The 18,361-nt window shown below is 44.1% G+C and overlaps 1 pseudogene; it reads left to right on the plus strand.

The window, feature by feature from the left end:
- The first annotated feature begins 248 nt into the window (after window positions 1–248).
- Window positions 249–7,678, plus strand: LOC128124959 (leukocyte immunoglobulin-like receptor subfamily B member 3; annotated as a pseudogene).
- Window positions 7,679–18,361: the final 10,683 nt, after the last annotated feature.

Raw genomic sequence — 18,361 nt, forward strand, 5'->3', positions numbered from 1 at the left:
CGGGATTATGGAAATATCACCCATGGAAGAATTGATTGCAGAGTCTACTACCTGACCTAGACACAGCCTTGGGGAAGTCAGCGCCTGGTGCCTGAGGAGGGCACTTCCCCTTCCTGTGTGGCTGCTAGTATAACCACGTCATGGGAAGTGCCCTGCCTCCAGAGACCACACCCTATGTCTCCTGACCCTCCAGGCAGTCTCTGTAGCTCTGCCCATAAGTACAGTTGCAGCCTCCAGGAGGAGATGCCATGACCTTCACCATCACAGCCCTGATCTATATGGGTGAGATGTGAAAATGGGGAACAGATACTGTAGTCTAGGAATAACAATGCCGCACAGCCCAGCACTGGTCCATCTGGAAACCCGAGGGTCTCAGGAGATTCTGCAGATGGTGGAGGTGGGGGGGCTGCTTAAGCTTCAGGAACAAACTGCTCAAAAGTAACTCTCTTATAGGGCTGATTCTGGGCCTCAGAATCCCAGTGCTGGGAGGTGAGTGAGTGTCTGCAGATGTCTTGACCTTCACTTCTCATCAAATCTTGAAGCCATGCCTGGGCAGTGAGGATGGAAAATAACACATGTGTGCTGCCCCTGGGGATGGCTGGAGGGTCAGGTTTGTGGACTGCAATCTGAGAATGACTGTCCTGGGTACCAGCTGCTCATTTCCTTGTAGTGCTCTCCCTAAGCCTATCCTCCTGGTACAGCCAGACTCTGTGGTCTCTGCACAGACTACAGTGACCTTCATGTGTGAGGGGACCACAGGAGCCAAAGAGTACAGTCTCTACAAAGATGGACACAAATATTTAAGGCACATAGAGATTCCACAGAATCCTAAGACCAAGACTGAATGCTCAATCGCAGAAATAGATCACCGCCATGCAGGGCGATATCGCTGTCAATATCAGACCCATGATGGATGGTCAGAGTTCAGTGACTCCCTGGAGCTGGTGGTGACAGGTGAGAGGACACATAGGGTCCCCAGCCTCAAGACTGACTCTCAAGAGGTGGGTCTATTCACAGGGCTACCCCCACCTCACAGCCATAGAGGATAAGGAGGCCTGATACATTTAACTGATTCCTCCTTTTCTCCTAGGAGTCTACAGTAAACCCAGCCTGTCAGCCCAGCACAGTCCTGTGGTGACTGAAGGAGGGAATGTCACCCTCCAGTGTGTCTCAGGGCAGTCATATCACTGGTTCATTCTGACTAAGGAAGGACCACCTAAGCACTCCTGGACACTGGTCTCACAGTATAACTACTCTATTAAAGAGATCCAGGCCCTGTTCTCTGTGGGCCCTGTGACCTCCAGCCAAAGGTGGACATTCAGATGCTACAGCTTTAACAAGAACAGCCCACAGGTGTGGTCAGAACCTAGTGACCCCCTGGAGCTCCTGGTCTCAGGTGAGGAACTCCAGCCTTTCACTAATGATGTTGAAAAGATGCAGGTGCTCAGGGAGGCCTTGGTGTGTGGTGTGTGTGAGGGGCCAGAGCTCCTGAGCCCATGACCCAGAGCATGGGAGAGAGAGGGACACAAGACACAGAATCCAAGGCAGAGAGTGACAGAAAAGCCCAGGAGGTCCAGGACGGAGATGAATCCTTATGGACCTTCTGTTACTCTGGATCAGCTCATGTGCCATCCACAACAGCTAGGGGAACCCCACAGAAAAGAGGGGGAAGTGTTGCAGGAGCCAGAGCACTCGGGACATCAAGAGAACATGGCTGACAGAATCTACTAAGCAGGGATCATGAAGACTCACAGAGACTGGAACAGCAGCCACAGCGTCTGCATGGGTCTGCCCTAGGCCCTCTGCACATGCTGTGGTTGTTTACCTTGGGTGTTTTGTTTTGTTTTGTAGAGTTTCTCTGTGTAGCTCTGTCTGCCCTGGAATTCACTATGTAGACCAGGCTGGCCTTGAACTCACAGAGATTTGCCTGCATCTCTTTCCTGAATGCTGGAATTAAAGACATGCACCACCAATGCCTGGCTCATTTGGGATTTTTGTTAGACTCATAGGAGTGGGGATGTCTCAGATTCTTTTTCCTGCACATGGAATCTTTTCCTCCTACTGGGTTTCCTTGTCCAGCCTTAATATGAGGGTGTGTGGCTAGTCTTATTGCATGCTGTTATTCTGTGTTCAGTTAATATCACTGGAAAACCTGTTCTTTCTGAAGGGAAACAGAGGAGCAGAGGATCTGGGGGAGAGAGGATGTAGGAAGGCTGCTGTCAGGATGTATTGTATGAGAGAAGAATAAATTAAAAAGAAAAAAGTGCCATCTGCAACTGTGACTTTCTCTGTGCCACATTCAGACAGACCCAACTTCTTTCTCTTACTTCCTTGCAGGGACCCTCCACAAACCCACCATCAAGGCTGAGCCAGGCTCTGTGGTCACGACAGAAAGCCCCCTGACCATCTGGTGTCAGGGGACCATGGATGCAGAAATACGTTTTCTGCATAAAGAGGGAAGCCAGAAACCCTGGGACACACAGACCCCAGAGACGCCTGAGAACAACGCCAAGTTCTCCATCCCTTCTGTGACACAGCAACATGGGGGACAACATCGCTGTTACTGTTACAGCTCAGCTGGCTGGTCAGAGCGCAGTGACACCCTGGAACTGGTGGTGACAGGTGAGGGGACAGTCAGGATCTCAGCCCCAGGCTCTGCTCTCAGGAGTATTCCCCTCCCACAGCCTAGACCTGGAGAACACTGTGGCTGTGTGAGTCTATGAAACAGTCTGCCTCCTTCTCTCCTAGGAATCCACTATAATAAACCCAGCCTGACAGCCCTGCCCAGCCCTGTGGTGACCTCAGGAGGAAACATGACTCTCAAGTGTGTCTCACAGGATGAATATGATAAACTCGTTCTCACCAAGGAAGATCAGAAGTTCCTCAGCTCCATGAACTCACAGTATATATACCATATCAGGCAGTGGCAAGCCTTGTTCTCTATAGATCATATAACATCAGACCACAAAGGGACATTCAGATGTTATGGTTACTACACCCATACCCCACGGTTGTGGTCAGTACCTAGTGAGCCCCTGGAAATACACATCTCAGGTGAGTCAGCCCCATCATTGACCAATCCTGTCCCACTAGGTAGTTTTGGGTAAAGAGTCGTTGAGGGTCATGTGGTGGTGGCACACAACTTTAATCTGTTGGCATTCACTCCATGGCAAAGGTTTAGGGTATCAAAAATGGGAGGCAGAGGCAGGCAGAGTTACAGGAAAGGCGCCAAAGCAACACAGAGAAACCCTGTCTGGAAAAAACAAAAAAAAAGTGGTTGAGGAAGAGTCTGGTGGCTGAGCCAGAGCCCTACTCTTGGGGAGAAGCAGTGACATGTGCAGGGCAGGATGGAAGGGGATAAGTGTTTGGTAAAATCCACCTCCTCAATCACTAGCCTGTCACCTTGCATCTAAGTCTGTCCAGGAAGCCCTCCTTGCTGACTCACCAAGGCCATATCCTGGACCCTGGAAAGAGCCTCACCCTGCAGTGTTGCTCTGACACCAACTATGACAGATTTGCTCTGTACAAGTTAGGGGAAGCTGACTTCACCCAGCATGGTGTCCAGTGGACCCAGAGTGGCCTCTCCTTGTCCAACTTCACACTGGACCCTGTGAGCAGCAATATTGCAGGTCAATACAGATGCTATGGTGCACACAACCTCTCCTCAGAGTGGTCAGCCTCCAGTGACCCCCTGGACATCCTGATCACAGGTGAGGGCTAAACAGATTCCCTCAGGTACCTAACCTCAGCTTGGGTTCTCATGGGGGAGTTAAGGAGGTGGTGGCTGGGATGAGGGACAGGATCTTATTAAGAAACAGATGTAGAGGCAGGAGAACAGGAGAGGGGCTCAGGCAGAGAAAAGAGACAGAGTACCAGGTGCTCAGGGCAGACCCAGGTGAGGTGTCAGCTCAGAACATTGAAGGCAGCCTCTCATCCTCCCTCTTCTCTTTAGGACAGCTTCCTGTCATTCCTTTCCTCTCAGTGAAGCCTAACTCCACAGCACACTCTGGAGACAACGTGACCCTGCTGTGTCAGTCAACATACCCGGTGGACACTTTCATTCTGTCCAAGGAGGGAGCAGCCCAAGAACCCCAGTGACTAAAACCAAAGTCTGAAGCTTGGGATTTGCAGGCAGAATTCTCCTTGAGTGCTGTGACCTCTGCCCTCTCAGGCACCTACAGGTGCTATGGATCTCAAGACTCATCTCCCTATCTGCTGACACAAGCCAGTGCCTCTGTGGAGCTCACTGTCTCTGGTAAGGTGACCCTGAACTCTCAGAGTGACTTACAATTCAAACCCTAGGAGAGCCCTTGACTTGGATGGGATTAAGGGGACAATAGGAAGGTTATTCAGAAGGCAATTTGCCTGCCACAGGAGTAGATGCCAGCCACGGTCTTTCTAGTAATATTTACTCAATCCTCTACTACAGTCTAGTTTGGGTAGACAGCATGAGAATTTTAGGGAGTTTACAGGGCAGATGTAGAAGAGCGTGCAGAGGTAGGTCCCTGGTTAACATCTAAACCTCACCCTCCTACTGTTCTTTTTCCTGGGACCCATTAGAGCCTCAAGTCCACCACCCTCAAGACCTATGCTAACAGCTGGTAAGTATCAGGCACCTCAGTGTAGGGAGTATGCTCTGTCCCCAGGCTGCCTGAGAGCTCTTAGCCTGGAAAAGTCCTCATGTCTCTGTTACTTCAGCTTGTGAGTGTGGGAGTAAACAGAGATATCAACAGAGACCCAAAAAGCCCAGGGTTTAGTTTGTGCTACAGAACGTGACATCCAGAGAGAGATTTTTAGGCTCAGCATGGAGGACTGGACAGCTGGATAAGATGGAGAACAGGAAACCCAGACACTCACCTCTCCATCCTGCCACTAAGGTCTTGAGAACACACTTCTCAGCTCTATGGAGTCAGGCACCAGAAGGCTATGTAAAGACTGTTGTAATGTGGGATCCTGATGGACAACAGCTAGTTATGGACTTCACACAGCTGCTTCTGAAAATGCTGACTTGGACAAATCCTTCTGTTTCTGGACTGCTGATAATCTTCATGAAAAAGGGAGAGTGTGGCCCACACCTTTAAGTTTCTTTCTGTGGTGACTTTGGCATGACTTATGACAGAAGAATGATCCAGAACTTGATTCTGTGGCAGATCAGTCTCACAGTGGTAGGGACATGTGCAAGGGTGAGGCACAGGGCCATGGCAGGGAATTCAGGATCCTTCTTTCTATATCATGGGGCACAGATCTAAAATACTCTGTGAGTTCTGTGACCTCCACTCTCAGAGGCATCTACAGGGGCTCTGGAGACCTCAACTCATCTCTTTATCTGTTGTCATGTGTCATTGCTCTTGTGGACAGCTCTTGGTCCCAGATGAAGTAATCCAGATCATTCTGAGTTGAAGGGGTTTCTCAACATTCTCCATCTAAAACAATTATTCGTTGGGCTGGCTGGTGGTGGTACAAGCCATTAATCCAGCAGTTGGGAGGCAGATCCGGGTGGATATCTGTGAGTCTGAGGCCAGCCCGTTCTACATAACAAGACCCAGGTCAGGCACCTACACAGAGAAACCCTGCCTCGAAAAAAATTATTGGTTGAATTGGATTATAACTGCTGCAGGGAATAATTCAGTTGGATATTCACCATTATGATGCTGGAGGCCAACATGGATATTTCTAGGAATGCTCACTATAGTTCTTGCTAGTGGAATCCAGAAGGTTTCAGTTAGTCTGAAAGAACACCTGGGGGAGGCATGGACAGACATAGGATACTAAGCAGAAAGTGGTCCCCAGTGACAACCTCTGCTCACCACTCCAATTATCAGTATTCACAGACCCTTGCACTCAGTGTACCCATAGGCCACTGTGTCTCCAGGGGATGAGGAAGCCTTGTTGCAGTAATTACAAAGCCTGCTGTACTTTCCTTCTGTTCAAAGCAGACCCACATCCATAGCTCAACTGTACAAGATATAATTCATCATGATGATTTATTATGAAGTCTGCAGCATTTCTCTTCAGGGTGAAATAGAGAAACTGAGACTGTATGGGTTCAGCCTCCTTTTGTGAGGTGACAGATAAGAATGTCTTTTGCCTGCCCTTGGTGTGCTCATCTGAACAAGAGAAGGTTTAGGGATAGGACCTCCAGGTATGATCCACCACTGACCCTTAAGTCTCTTAAGTGATTGAAGACATGAACGACACTCTCCTCACACTATACCCTGTCTGTTTGTCTCAATAACTATTATGTGTAAAGATGACTAAAATAATGGTTAGATATGTCAGTCTTGGGATCTATGCTTAGTGTGAGCTATCCAAGCTATTGGGGAAACTATTAGGTGAAACCCCAATGGCTTACTACCTACTGCCTTTCCTGGTACACACACACACACACACACACACACACACACACACACACACACACACACACAGGCACACGCACAGGCACAGGAACAGGCACAGGCACAGACACACACACACACAAACACACACAAAGGCACACACACAAACACACACATACACACATACACACACACACAAATACACACACAGAGTCACTTCACACCTTCGTTTGAGAACCAGGACTGCAGAACACTCTGTATGATACGGCCCACACCTTGATCCTGCATTTCTCACATGGTATGTGAGAGAAAAGAGATGTAGGACAATCTCCATCAGTAGGATGTGATCTTAAGTGAACTGGACATAGAGAAATTTCTTGGTCTGATGTGGCCAAGAACATCTGGGAAAGTTTAGCAACAGTAGTCAGGTTCTCAACACTCGCAGAAACTGTATCTCACCTCTGATTCTACATGGTAATTTCTCCTCAAGAACACCTGTGTGATCCCTGGATACTCAGAAGGGATCTGGGGAATGCACAGATCACAGGAGAGATAGAGGGGTCTAAGTATGAAAATGGAACAAACACTCAGCAAAAACACCCCTTTAGAAAATCATCCCAGACTGAGGATGTGAGTCCACACAACCTCTGCTGAGTTCACCAGACATAAAGACACCACACTCAAAAATGGTCCTGTGGCTGCTCAGTGCAGTGACTTAGGATCAAGGCCAATAATGTTTTAATAATTTATTCTACTCTGAATTGATATTTTCACTGATATTTGAACAATGGTGCTAAAAAAAAAACTACTAAGAATAGGGGAAGGAACCAGCTATGCCAGGGGAAAGATTCATCCCAGATCTTCCTGAGCTTATAGAATGAGAATGGAGGGTATTTACAGTAAATGAGAAAGTGAAACACTCAGGTCTGCTAAGCATGCACCCATCCTTTCCTCTTCTTTTGTTCTTGGTATCATTTGAGACTATCGCTCCATCCTAGAACATGCCTAAACTCAAGAGAGTTGAACAAAGAGAATTAAAATCATACCACTGAAAAAAGAGGGTCCAAGCTCCATCCATGGAAGGCGTGATCTCTGGTTAGATATTGAGTTATCTTGGGAACATTTAGTAATCTTGGGGGCACTTAGTTATCTCAAGGAAATTTTGACTGTTCCTAACCCCTGTAACTTCTTTGTCCACAACCACAGCCTCAGAGAACCAGGATCACACAGTGGAGAATCTCATCAGGATGGGGATGGCTGTCATGATCCTCATAGTCCTTGGGATTCTGGTCTTTGAGGGTTGGGGCAGCCAGAGACAGATCCACCATGCAGCTGAGAGGTAATCAGAAGAGAAAGAAGTACATCTCTCAAGGTTCCAGAGTCTGAGAAATAAATCTGATGATTCAAGCTTTCTGTAAGAAAATCCATTTCTTATGTGAGATAATTGTATAGGATCCAAATGTGATTTGGATGAAGAGGAAGGTGTGAGTATTGTGGTGAGATCTTTCCTCAGCCAATTCATGTCCCAACACCTGCTGTGGGCATTTGCTAACTGAACCAACATTTGTGAATCTATAAAGTGAGGGACTATGCTGTCCCATCAGTCTGACTTGGGTCCTCATTTCTGTACATGTTTTTTCTTTCCCTCCTTCTCATGTGTCGTTTTCCATTTTTATACATTGCCACATTCTCCATGGCAGGAGGCTCTGTCTGTTTGACAAAAACAAGTAAGGTGCCTCAATACCAAAATGATGAGTAAAATCAGAGCCAAGAATTCAAATTACTCTGCCTATGATGCCCCCAAAACGTCTCTGTGACCCCCCTTCCTTTCAGTCTTCAAAACCTATACTTCATGGAGTTTCTTTTTAAATATAAAACAAATAATACCACACTGGTAGAATAAGGACTGTCAAGGTAGTGTAGGTATAACAAAGAAAGTGTTTTCCTAACACAATTTCCTGATTTGTGGCATTTGCTGACCACTCTATATAACCCCATCAAAGACACCTTCACAACAGCAATGTAACATCACAGATGTGATGTTGAGAGAGTTGCATGAAGTTTATGTGTTTTTCATTTCATTCTGCACTACCTATTTTTCATATATGCAAAAGAAATTGGCATGCTAATCAAACATCTCAGAAACACCTCGCTTGGATGAATTATCATACAATGATTCATAAATTCTACATAGAAAATCATGTGTTATCTTCAAACAATGATAGAGGTGTTTATTTCTCTCTCTTCTTTTTACCTCTATTGAGATGCTCTTTTACTTTTCTGCCATTTCTGTATTAGCTAAGTCTCAAGTACAATGCTGGAAATGTGTTAAGAGAGGAGTTTCTCTTACCTTCTTCAGGATTTAATGCAAAATTTCTGCTTTCTCACCATTCAGTATGATGATAACTTTGGTGTTTTGGCACATGAAATAATTCTAACTCTAGAATTCTTTGTTCCTAATTTTTTCTAAGTGTCCATGATGAATGGCTGTGGGATATTGACAAATGCTAACTCTTCCTCAAAAGCTGTCCCCATTATGTATGTTTATAATTTTAACCTTGTTAGTTTCATTAGTACCATATGGTTTTGAACGTTGAATGGGATTCCATTATTGGGTAAATTCTACATATTTGTGAGGTATTCTTTTCATTTTATACTACATTCTCATGGCTAAAAACAGGATATGTTTGTCTTTATAAGTCACTTGGCCTTTTTCCTTTGCTGCTCTTAATATTCTTTCTTTATTCTGTATGCTTAGTTGTTTAATTATTATGTGGCGAGGGGACTTTTTTTGGGGGGTCTAGTCTGTTTGGTGTTCTATAGGCTCCTTGTATCTTCATAGGCATTTCCTTCTTAAATTGGGAAAGTTTTTGTCTATGATCTTGTTGAATATATTTTCTGTGCCCTTGAGTTGGTATTCTCCTCCTTCTTCGACCCATATTATTCGTAGGTTTGGTCTTTTCATGGTGTCCCAAATTTGTTGGACATTTTGGTTCATGACTTTGTTGGCTTTAGTGTTTTCTTTGACTGATGAATCTATTTCTTCTACTGTGTCTTCAACACCAGAGATTCTCTCTTCCATTTCTTGCATTCTGTTGGTTATACTTGCATCTGAAGTTCCCAATCGTTTACTCAGATTTTCTATTTCCAGCATTCCCTCTGTTTGTGTCTTCTTTATTTTTTCTATTTCCCTTTTCAGGTCTTGGACTGTTTACTTCATTTGTTTCATTGCTTTTTCTTAATTTTCTTTCAGTACTTTATTGTTTTTTTCCAGGACTTTATTGATTTCTTCTAATTTGTTGGCCCTTTCTTCTAGTTCTTTACAGCGTTCTTTCCATTTTTTTTGTCTTTTCCTCTACACAAGCCTCTACCTTCTTCATGATGTCATTCATAAGGCTGTTTTCTTCTGCTTCTTCCAACTTCTGATGTTCAGGTCTAGGTGTTGGAGGAGGGCTAGGTTCTGGTGATGCTGTATTGCTATTCATTTTGTTGTATGTATTTCTGCCTTGACGTCTGCCCATCTCCTTGTGGTTTGTTCTTGGCCTTATCAGCACACTTGGTTCAGACAGAGCTGACAGATTCAGGAAGTCTCTCTCTCTTGTCCAGATGGGAAGTCCAGGGCAGGATGGGAGCTCTTGTCCAGAAGGGAATTCCGGGGCAGGATGGGAGCTCTTTCTATCTCTCTCTATCTCTCTATCTCTCTCTCTGTCTCTCTCTGTCTCTCTCTCTCTGTCTCTCTCTCTGTCTCTCTCTCTCTCTCTCTCTCTCTCTCTCTCTCTCTCTCTCTCTCTCTCTCTCTGCTCCAGAAAGGAAGTCCGGGGCCAGATGGGAGCTGGGAGCCGGCCTCTAAGTCTCAAGAAGTGGCTGGGTTCTCGGGTGGATGGGCGTGGGGGCAGGGCATGGAGATTGCAGGGTCTGCCGGGGTCTTGGAGAAGGGGATCCTTCCCAGTGAGGCTAGAAGAGAACCTGCCCATTGGCCAGAACCTGGGGCCAAGTTGGGCAGGTCTTCCCAGGAGTGGCTGGTGCCCAGGGATGTGGTCTGGACCCAGCTAGGGCACTCACCTGTGCTCCAGAAAGGAAGTCTGGGGTAAGATGGGAGCTGGGGGCAGGCCTCTAAGTCTCAGGGAGAGGCTGGGGTCTCAGGCGAATGGACGTAGGGGCAGGGCGTGGAGATTACAGGGTCTTGGAGAAGGGGATCCTTCCCGGTGGGGCTAGAAGGGAAGCTGCCCAGTGGCCAGTGACTTATAAAGGCAAACCCATCAGAATAACACCCCATTTTTCAATGGAGACTTTGAAAGCCAGAAGGACCTGGACAGATGTAATGCAGACACTAAGAGACCATGGATGCCAACCTAGACTAATATACCCAGCAAAACTTTCAATCATCATAGATGGAACGAACAAGACATTCCAAGACAAAGCCAGATTTAAACAATACTTATCCACAAACCCAGCCCTACAGAAAGCACTAGAAGGAAAATTCCAACCTAAGGAAGTCAGATACAACCTCAAAAACACAGGCAATAGATAAAGCCACAGCAGTAAACCCCAACGAAGAGAAGTACACACACATCACCACCAAAAAATAACAGGAATGAACAATCACTGGTCATTAATATCCCTCAATATCAATGAACTTAATTCACCAATAAAAAGACATAGGTTTGCAGAATGGATATGAAAGCAGGACCCATCTTTCGGCTGCATACAAGAAACACATCTCAAATTCAAAGATAGACACTACCTAAAAATAAAAGGCTGGGAAAAGACTTTCCAATCAAACGGTCTTAAGAAACAAGGGGGTGTAGCCATCCTGATACCCAGCAAAATAGACCTAAAACTAAAATCAATCAAAAGAGATCAAGAAGGGCATTACATACTCATCACAGGAAAGATCCACCAAGATGAAGTCTCAATTCTGAACATTTATGCCCCAAACACAAGGCCAGCTAGACTATTTAAATAGTCCAATAACCCCTAACAAAATAGAAACAGTCATTAAATTCTCCCAACCAAAAAACCCAGAACCAGATGGTTTCAGTGCAGAATTCTACCAGATCTTCAAAGAAGAGTTAATACCAATACTCTCTAAATTTTTCCAAACAATAGAAACAGAAGGAACATTACCAAACTCCTTCTATGAGGCTACAAAATTACCCTGATTCCTAAACCAAACAAGGATACAACAAAGAAAGAGAACTACAGACTGATCTCCCTCATGAACGTTGATGCAAAAATACTCAATAAAATACTGGCAAACAGACTCTAAGAACACATCAAAACAATTATCCACAATGATCAAGTAGGCTTCATTCCAGGGATGCAAAGGTGGTTCAACATACGAAAGTCCATCAATGTAATACACCATATAAAAAAACTCAAAGAAAAAAACCACATGATCATCTCCCTAGATGCAGAAAAGGCATTTGACAAAATCCAACACCCCTTCATGATAAAGGTCTTGGAGTGATCAGGAATATAGGGGAACATACATAAACATAATAAAGGCAATTTACAGCAAGTCAGCAGCCAACATTAAATTCAATGGAGAGAAACTCAAAGCAATTCCACTAAAATCAGGAACGAGGCAAGGCTGTCCGCTCTCCCCATACTTATTCAATATAGTACTTGAAGTTCTAGCCAGATCAATAAGACAACATAAGGAGATTAAGGGGATACAAATTGGTAAGGAAGAAGTCAAACTTTCCCTATTTGCAGATGACATGATAGTATATTTGAGCGACCCCAAAGATTCCACCAAGGAACTGATACAGCTTATAAACACCTTAAGCAACATAGCAGGATACAAGATTAACTCAAAAAAATCAGTAGCCCTCCTATATAAAATGGACAAAGAAGCTGAGAAGGAAATCAGAGATACATCACCCTTTACTATAGCCACAAATGACATAAAATACCTTGGGGTAACACTAACCAAGCAAGTAAAGGATCTATATGACAAGAACTTTAAGTCCCTAAAAAAAGAAATTGAAGAAGATGTCAGAAAATGGAAAGATCTCCCATGCTCATGGAAAGGCAGGACTAACATAGTAAAAATGGCAATCTTACCAAAAGCAATCTACAGATTCAATGCAATCCCCATCAAAATACCAACACAATTCTTCACAGACCTGGAAAAAATAATACTCAACTTCATATGGAAAAACAAAAAACCCAGGATAGCCAAAAGAATTCTGTACAATAACACAACTTCTGGAGGCATCACGATCCCTGACTTCAAGCTCTACTATAGAGCTACAGTAATAAAAACAGCTTGGTACTGGCATAAAAACCGACATGTGGACCAATGGAATCGAATTGAAGACCCTGACAATAATCCGCACACCTATGAACATATAATTTTTGACAAAGAAGCCAAAAGTGTACAATGGAAAAAAGAAAGCATCTTCAACAAATGGTGCTGGCATAACTGGATATCAACATGTAGAAGGCTGCAAATACATCCATATCTATCACCGTGCACTAAACTTAAGTGTAAGTGGATTAAGGACCTCAACATAAATCCAGCTACACTGAACCTGCTAGAAGAGAAAGTAGGAAGTAGTCTTGAATGCATTAGCATAGGAGATCACTTCCTAAATAGAACACCAGTAGCAAAGACACTGAGAGAAACAATCAATCAATGGGACATCTTGAAACTGAGAAGCTTTTGTAGAGCAAAGGATACGGTCAACAAGGCAAAGCAACAGCCTACAGAATAGGAAAAGATCTTCACCAACCCCACATCTGACAGAGGACTGATATCCAGAATATATAAGGAACTCAAGAAATTAGACATCAAAATGCCCAACAGTCCAATTAAGAAATGGGCTATAGAACTAAACAGAGAATTCTCAACAGAGGAAGCTCAAATGGCTGAAAGACATTTAAGGAATTGCTCAACATCGCTAATCATCAGGGAAAAACAAATCAAAACAACTCTGAGATACCACCTTACGCCTGTCAGATGGCTAAGATCAAAAACACTGAAGACACCTTATGCTGAAGAGGATGTGGAGCTAGGGGAACTCTCCTCCACTGCTGGTGGGAATGCAAGTTTGTACAACCACTTTGGAAATCAATATGGCGCTTTCTTAGAAAATTGGGAATCCATCTCCCCCAAGATCCAGCTATACCACTCTTGGGCATATACCCAAGGAATGCTCAACCACACCACAAGAGCACTTGTTCAGCTATGTTCATATCAGCATTGTTTGTAATAGCCAGAACATGGAAACAACCTAGATGCCCTTCAACTGAAGAATGGATAAACAAAATGTGGTACATATACACAATGGAGTACTGCTCAGCAGAGAAAAACAATGACATCATGAGGTTTGCAGATAAATGGATGGATCTAGAAAAAATCATCCCGAGTGAGGTAACCCAGACTCAGAAAGACAAACATGGTATGTACTCACTCATAGGAGAGTAATAGATGTGGAACAAGGATGAGTGGACTGCTACTCACATCACCAGGGAGGCTACCTGGAAAACGGGACCCCAAGAAAGACACGGGGATGGCCAAATGACGGAGAAATGGATGAGATCTACATGAACAGCCTGGATAGGAATGGAGGTGATGAAGGGCGAGGGTTGAGGGAAAGAGAGCTTGGGGGAGGGAGAGATCCAGGCTGGATCAACAACTGAATGAGAACAAGGAATAGGTGACCATGGTAAATAAAGACCACATGAGAATAGGAAGAAGCAAAGTGCTAGAGAGGCCCACAGAAATCCACAAAGATACCCCCACAACAGACTGCCGGCAATGGTCGAGAGACAGCCCGAACTGACCTACTCTGGTGATGGGATGGCCAAACACCCTAATTGTTGTGCTAGAAACCTCATCCAACTACTGAGGGATCTGGATGCAGAGATCCATGACTAGGCCCTGGGTGGATCTCTGGGAGTCCAATTAGCGAGAATGAGGAGGGTTTATATGAGCAAGAATTGTTGAGACCAAGGTTGGATAAAGCACAGGGACAAATAGCCAAATGAATGGAAACACATGAACTATGAACCAATGGCTGAGGGATCCCCACTGGATCAGGCCCTCCGAATGGGTGAGATAGTTGATTGGCTTGATCTGTTTGGGAGGCATCCAGGCAGAGGGACCGGGTCCTGTGCTCATTGCATGAGTTGGCTGTTTGAAACCTGGGGCCTATGCAGGATTGTTTGGCTCGGCCTGGGAGGAGGGGACTAGACCTACCTGGACTGAGTCTACCAGGTTGACCTCAGTCTGTGGGGAAGGCTTTGCCCTGGAGGAGATGGGAATGGGGGGGTTTGGGGGGAAGGTGAGGGGGACGGGAGGGGGGAGAACAAGGGAATCCGTGGCTGATATATAGAACTGAATTGTATTGCAAAATAAATTTAAAAAAAGGAAAAAAAATTTAGAAAAAAGGGAAAAAATTTAAAAAAATTTATTGGTATTTACAATAAATGAAAGTAAAATGCAGAAGAAAACCCCAGCTCTCTTAAGCATGCACACATCCTATTTCTTTTCTTCTGTTCTCAGAATCACTTGAGATTTTCAGTCCTTCCCAGATCATGCCTAAACCCAACACAGTTGAACAAAGAGAATTTAAAGTCATAACACTGGAAACAGAGGATCCAGGTTTTGTCACAATAAGGCAGGGGACCTGGGTGGACATTTAGTTATCTTGGGAATATATAGTCATATTGAGGAAATTTTGACCATCAGTAACCTCTGTAACTTCTTTGTCCACAACCACAGCCTCAGAGATCCAGGATCACACAGTGGAGAATCTCATCAGGATGGGGTTTGCTGCCATGATCCTCATAGTCCTTGGGATTCTGGTCTTTGAGGCTTGGGGCAGCCAGAAGCTGGCCCACCATGCAGCTGAGAAGTAATCAGAGAAGAAAGAAGTACATCTCTCAAGGTTCCAGAGTCTGTGAAATAAATGTGATGATCCCCAGAATTCCATAAGAAAATCCAGTTCTTGCACTGAGGAACTGGAGAGAGAATGTCCAGGGAACAAATGTGTTTTGGGTGCAGAGGCAACCTTGGGTGTGATGAGATCCTTCCTCAGCAAATGACTTGACATCCCTCCACCTACTGTGGGTGTTTGCTGACTGAATCAACTCCTTTATTGATCTATATAGTGAGGAAATATCCTGTCCCATCTGCCTGGCTTAGCTCCTCATTTCTGTACATTTTTTCTTCACCTCCCCATGCATCTTTTTGCATTTTAATAAATTGTCACATTTTCTGTGGCAGAAGCGTCTCTCTATTGAACTAGAAATAAAGAATGTACCTCAATAACAAAAAAGACAAGTAAAGTCAGAGCCCAGAATTCAAAGTCACTCTGCCTATGATATCTCAAAACTCTCTTTGTGACCCTCCATCCTTTCAGGCTTCAACACATGTTCTTCATGGAGTTTCTCTTGAAATATAAAGCCAATGTTACCACACTGGTAGAATAAGGATTAGATGGCAAGACAGCGTGGGTAGGACTTTGACAGTGTTTTCTTAACACAAATTTCTGATTTGTAGCAGCTTCTAAACACTATAAACATCCCCATCAAAGAAACCTTCATAACAGCAAAGTAACATCACAGGTGTGAGGGTGGTGAGTCCTGAATGAGATTGGTGTGTTTTTCATTTCGTTTTCCACTGTCTATTTCTCACATATGAAAAGCAATTGACTTGCAGACCAGTCATCCCAGATTCACCTTGCTAGGAAGATTTATCATACAATGATTCATAATTTCTACATAAACAATCATGTTCACACAATGACAGTGGTATTTATTTCTCTCTTTTATCCTATGCTTCTGTTTCTGTATTAGCTAAATCTCAAGTACAAAGCTTAAAATGTATGAAGAGAGGTGACTGTTAACTTCAAGACTTAATGAAAAATTTCTGCTTTTTCACAATTCAGTATGACACTAACATCAGTATTTTGATACATTAATTAGTCTGACTCTGGAGGGTCTCTGTGACTAATTTCCTGTGACTGTTCATGATAAATGGCTGTGGGACACTGACAAATAATAACTCCTCATCAAAAACTGCCTCCATTATATATGTTTTTAATTTTAACCCTGTTACTATCATTAATACCAAATGCTTTACAATGTTGGATGAGATTTACATAATGGATAAATTCTACTTTTTCAGGAGGTGTTCTTTTCATTTTATAATACATTCTCATGGCTAACAGCAGGATATCATCTGAAGAACTCACATTTAATTAGTATTTTCCCGCTGTTAACATTATAGAATACTTAGCAAAGTCTCATGAATATGATGCCACAGATTACTTGCTCTTCAGGACTGTCTCTACAGGTTGCAGGAATGATATTTTTGTAGATTTTCCAGCTGTGTTCATGGGATGTTTTAACCTATAATTTGTTTCTTCTAATTACTTTTCTTGATTTACAGTTAGGTGATGCTGTCTTTATAGCATGGATTAGGTTACAAGTTCCATTCTCTAGACCTGAATGTCCAGTTAGTTAATTAGGTAGCCTGTACTCAATTTCTCCCTCTCCCTAGCAGATCCTTTTGTTTGGGTTTTGTTGTGTTATTGGGTTTTTTCAAGACAACATCACTCTGAAGAGCCCTGGCTGTCCTGGACTCACTATGAAGGCCTGGTTGTTCTTAATCTTACAGATTATCCACCTTCCTCTGCCTCAGAAGTTTGAGTTTAAAAGAATGTGCCACCAGAACTACCAGCTGGGCAGGAATTAGGAGACTATCCATGCTATCAAACACTACCTCACTCTGTCCTCATGGAAAATGTTACCTGTTCCTGTCATACTTTCATCTGAATCTTGTAGGCCCTTGGAGGGAGGAAATATGTCTTGGTCCAGAAACATGATGCCTAAGATAAATCTGGAAATTGATACTCTGATAGTTATTACATTGGAGGTCAATGGGAGACGTACAAGGAACTGGCATGCAATGTGACACCACCCAGCCGAGACTCTCTAAGGTCCTTTTTACTCTGTGCACAAAACTAGTTTACAGGAAGTTATGCAATGTGGTGAGGGGAACAGATTGCTCACTGAAGCATGAGCAGAATCTATTGTCTCTGCCTCAGGGAAGAAATGGTTGTCCTATCTTCAACCATTACCAATACTCCCTAATACTTCAGACTCTTTTACATGAAGCTGTCAGGGGAGGAATGAGCACCACCAAAGTGATCCAGAAGAGAAAGGGCTGGTTGGTTCCAGCAAAGATGCCCAGGATCTGTGAAATTGTAGACCCTCCTCCTATACCTACGTCAGTGAACTACATTCTGGCTCAGATGCAAGTGACTGTGTCAGGAGTCCCAAACCTTGCTTCCATGTGTTGTCCCTTGAGAGGGTAGCATCAGGTTCTGACGTCTCTTAGAATCATTAATCAAGAATGTGCCCCATGGTCAGGACTAATGTGTAAGCTGATCAAAGCACATCCTCAGGTGAGGTTCCCTATTTCCCAGGTGACTTTAGTCTACCTCAAGATGAAAAAACTAAACAATGCACTCTCCCACCCTGATTCTTATGCTCAGAAGTTAGAATCTATATATGAATTCTCCCACGCCACTGAACTAGTTGATTCTCACACTAACCCTGAAAGACACGGCACTGCCTCACTGTACCCAAAGAGGGGTGGATATAGATTAATACCATCTTCAGTTTGGACGTCAGCAAATGATATTCTTGTACCTTAGAGAGCAGCCAGATTATTTGATCCCCAGAGCATTAGTGCTGAGGGTATTGAGTCAGGATCTGCAGTGTGATATCAGGAACTGTGGACAAGATAGAAAGTAACAGAGGGAAAGAAGCAGAGTCAGAAGTGTGGAAGAAGAGGAGGGAGTAGGAGGGGCTTCCTGTGCCAGAAATGAGGAAGTCAGAAGGGTAAGGAAATTGCCAGTTAGAAATCACAAGCCCAGGCAACGAAGGAAGTCGGCTTCCCCAGAGTCACCTAGGGCTTGCATAACTCTGTGGAAACCTGCTCTTTCACTATCTGTGATGGCCATGGTTAATGATGAAATCAATCTCAGGGGTAAAGAGCATTATTT

This window comes from Peromyscus californicus, unplaced genomic scaffold (assembly GCF_007827085.1).
Source record: "Peromyscus californicus insignis strain IS unplaced genomic scaffold, ASM782708v3 Scaffold_4__1_contigs__length_199733344, whole genome shotgun sequence".
Taxonomy (NCBI): Eukaryota; Metazoa; Chordata; class Mammalia; order Rodentia; family Cricetidae; genus Peromyscus; species Peromyscus californicus.